Here is a 3,917-nt window from a genome sequence, read left to right as displayed (position 1 = left end):
CAAATTGACTAAGTCCCACAGTAAGCTCAATAAGGCTTGTGTTGAGAGTACTTAGACAACGATATATATAATATATAAATATTTATAAATACTTAAATACATAGAACACACCCATGACTCAGGAACAAATATCCATGCTCATCACACGAATAAATGCCCTTACCAGGATTTGAACCCGGGACCATCGGCTTCGTAGGCGGGGTCACTACCCACTAGGCCAAACTGGTCGTCAATAGGACATAGTATTAAAAAAATATTTATCGTTGATCTCAATGATCTTATTCTTATGGTTCGTTAGAACACTAGGTAATTACTAGTAAGTATATTGAAAAGTAGATTTTTACATCGTAAACCATTCAAACCATGTCTGTATATTCTGAAATAAGTGTTTTCTTCGAGATAAGGCTCTCACTAACGAAATGTCATGTTTTTACTATAGATTCAACATCTACCCCTTATTTCAGGTATCCACTACGCAAGATCAAAATTCGGTCAAAACGTAATGGTGGTCGGTGGACACCGGTTCTACAAGACCGGCAGGACCAATAGCAGGGGGTATTGGCTCTGTTTGAACTACCGACTCGGTTGCAAGGCCAAGGTCACGACCTTCGAGAACTCAATTATCAAAATGACCAATGTTCACAACCATGATTAGCACATTATGGATCACTTTAACCAGTGCTGAAAAGGAAAACACATGTTTTGTGGAGAAAGACGGACCCCTATTTTTAACTCCCTCCGCAAAAAGAGAGATAAGTTTTACCGTTATGTATGTGTCTGTCTGTAGGTTCGCGTGTGACACCGTAGCTCTTAAACCGGTGAACCGATTTGGATGCATTTTTTTTGTAATAATGAAGTTAGGACTTTAGAATCTATCTTTAGTATCTAAAAAGATCAATCGAGGTGTTACCAAAAAAACAGAAGAAGGTACATCATGAGTCAAGGCGGTTATGTACTTACAGGTTTTCCCTTCCTAAGCCCGACGAAGAAAGAGTCCAAGTGTGTAAGAAAATTTTTCTGGTCACTTTTGACATTTCCGATCATCAAGTGGCCAGTAGTTTTAAAGACGAAAGAATGAATGTGCCTCAACCTACTTGTAAAGGTAATAGAGGTAGAAAAAGAGTGAGTAGTGAAGAAATTAAATAATAATAAGGGAACGTCTAAAGTACTAAATATTGTTTACTAATTAATTTACCCTAAATTAAACTAAAGCTTACCTAAAAAACCTCAGATGGGCATCCATTATATTATGAATGGCCCGTATGTTAAGTGTATATTTTATGTTTTAATTTATACCGTAAGGTGTCTGGAATAAGATAAATATTGTGGTAAGAGAAACACTTGTACTGTTTCTCTTGCCCCGAACAAATAAACTACGTTTGTACATGACTTGACTGTAGATGACCTTATACATAATTTATTTGAGATTTTTTAGTTTTACCTTTTTATAAGATTAATCTTTGCTATTTTTACTTATTTAAAGTGTTGGTTTTTAACAGGACACCTCAATAATTGGCGAATGATCACTACTTCAGAAAAACATAACCGGCAACGAATGATAAACATGAAGCCGGGATGTTACAATTCCTGTCGTTTCGAATGTTCAAAAATTTTCCCTTATGAAATAAGGTTGATATTTTTCAACGAATATTGGAACTTGAAGAAAAACGAACATCGTAGAGAGTATTTAAAAAGATGCGTGGAGATGGTACCAATAAAACGGAAGAGAGTTCTTGATTCATTCAGGCGGTTATGCAGTTACAGATATTCTCTGCCTAAGCCTGACGGAGAAAGAGTCCAAGTGTGTAAGAAAACGTTACTGAACACTTGATATTTCGGATCATCGGATGACCAATATTTTTCAAGAAGAAAGAATGAATGTGTCTCAACCTACTCGTAAAAGCAATAGGGGTAGAAAAAAATGAAGAGTGGTGAAAGAGTGATATAAAAAAAAATGCAGTAGAAACTATTTAGCAGTATGTTATAGAAATTAAATATGAATAAAAGAACGTTGAAAATTTCAAATATAAGTTGCAAATGAATTTCACCCAAATTGAAATAAAACTTTACCTAACCCAAAAAAGCTTGTCACAAATCCCACCCCGCGTCATTCCAGGCGCAAAGGTGCCCATTGCGCTTGACACATTGAACCCTAATGGACAACACTTACTTTTTACACCACAAAATTCTAATTGTATCGTAAGGTAAGGTAAACTCAGATAATTAGATACGGCAAGAGGAAAATTCGGACAAGAAAAACACATTTAGGGAATCCTCATAACGTTTCTCACTATGTAAATGTTTTAGGGGTAGCAGTGATCCTCCAAACACGCACGGGCAAGCCACTGCTGAAGATCAACAACCACAGATACAACCTAAAGCGGCAGAATCTGATGGTTCGCAAGGCGTACTGGACCTGCAACAAGGCTCCGAGAGGCTGCAGGGTCAATATCACCACCTTTGATGATGTCATCATCAAGGTTGCTAATGAGCATAATCATCCTTAATCTTCTGATAAATGAGTAACTGAATTTTCCTCGACCCTTTTGAGGGAAATAAATTATATTTTAAAGATAACAAAATATAAAATATGAGTTTTGATTTTGATCAGCCAGGCTCATAAGTCCACGATGAGCTTGTAGGTGTCTCTTAGTAGTAACTTTAGTAGGATTATGTATGTAATTGTGGGTTTAGACTTAATATAGACTAATTTTTAGGTCACTTGTAAATTGTAATTATTCTAGTCAAATATTGACTATATTTCAGTTTACTCCTAAATATATCATTTCAGTTCTTTGAATGACCTCATTTATTGCTACTAATTTTATATTTCTTACGCCTGATTCTATTCATTACAATCTTTTTCATTGCAAGTTTGAGAAAAGCACTATACAAAATCGGGGTATCCCTATCCCTATCTATGTCTATATCTACGTAGCCTGCAACCCTTCGTTTCCCGGCCTCTATAGTAATGTACTATTGCATTAGGTAATGTAAGGCATTCTTGAATTGACTGCATTTTATCACTTTTTTGGAAGAGAAGTGTTTGAAAATATGAGGTAAAAATTTAGCGTACCGTTGTAAACATTATTGAAATGCATGAATCAATCTGTAACCGTCCACGTCTGTGGCTGTGTTTGGTAGTCAAAGGGTTAAAACAACATTGGTATTCATTTACTTAAAAGTTAAATCACTTATGTGATACGTTGTTTTTCAGATAACAATTGGTGCGATATGGTGCAATACGGTGTTTCGAAATTCGGTACCAACATACTGGTGATACAAGGCCACCGGTTCTACAGGAACAAGAAGACGAAGACGAAGGACTACTGGGTGTGTTCGAAGCACCGAGAGGGATGCAAGGCGAAGGCGACAACTATTGAGGACGAAGTTCTGTCAGTCACCAATGTGATCCACAATCATTAGTGAAATGTTTTTTTTATCTGAATCTCATTCATGTCCCATGTAAATTGTCTGTCTTGTTAATTTTGTTATTTAGATAATTTTTTTTTGTTTAATTATTAGAATAAGAAGGTAATGTACATGAATTTTTTGGTACAAGCCAACAAACTGAACTTAATCTAATTAATATACAAACATATTTAATAAAGCTCAGCCCTTTATCGCCCACTCCTTTCTTCCAGTACGCCACTTGTCCCGGTCCTGAGCTAATTTCATCCAGAAGTGACCCGCAATCTTCCGTGGAGTAGACTACAGCTGAACAAGTTGATAAAATTCAAGTTTGCATCAGTCTTGTGTTGAACGCTACGCTGAACTACCTATTCTCGCTCTGCTATAATAGTAGCTAAAGATAGTGTTCGATTTAATGAAATGAACAATAACACTATACTTAATATTAACTGTGTGTATATTTTCAGTATACTTCGGCGTGTCCCACAAGGGCAACCCGGTGGTGA

At 36.2% G+C, this 3,917-nt stretch overlaps 1 long non-coding RNA gene across 2 annotated transcripts; it reads left to right on the top strand.

Annotated features, from left to right (window-relative positions):
• The first annotated feature begins 660 nt into the window (after positions 1-660).
• LOC133515865 (uncharacterized) lies at positions 661-3,644 on the top strand. 2 transcript variants are annotated; one of them, XR_009799108.1, is made up of 3 exons: positions 661-999; positions 1,500-2,522; positions 3,218-3,644. It is a non-coding gene; the product is annotated as an uncharacterized LOC133515865 (long non-coding RNA). The 2 variants fall into 2 exon arrangements; XR_009799109.1 differs by having other exon boundaries at positions 661-2,522.
• The last annotated feature ends 273 nt before the right edge of the window (positions 3,645-3,917 follow it).

The sequence above is a fragment of the Cydia pomonella genome, chromosome 3 (assembly GCF_033807575.1).
Source record: "Cydia pomonella isolate Wapato2018A chromosome 3, ilCydPomo1, whole genome shotgun sequence".
NCBI lineage: Eukaryota > Metazoa > Arthropoda > Insecta > Lepidoptera > Tortricidae > Cydia > Cydia pomonella.
Note: the sequence above shows the minus strand (reverse complement) of the source record. Positions and strands in the feature narration are given on the sequence as shown.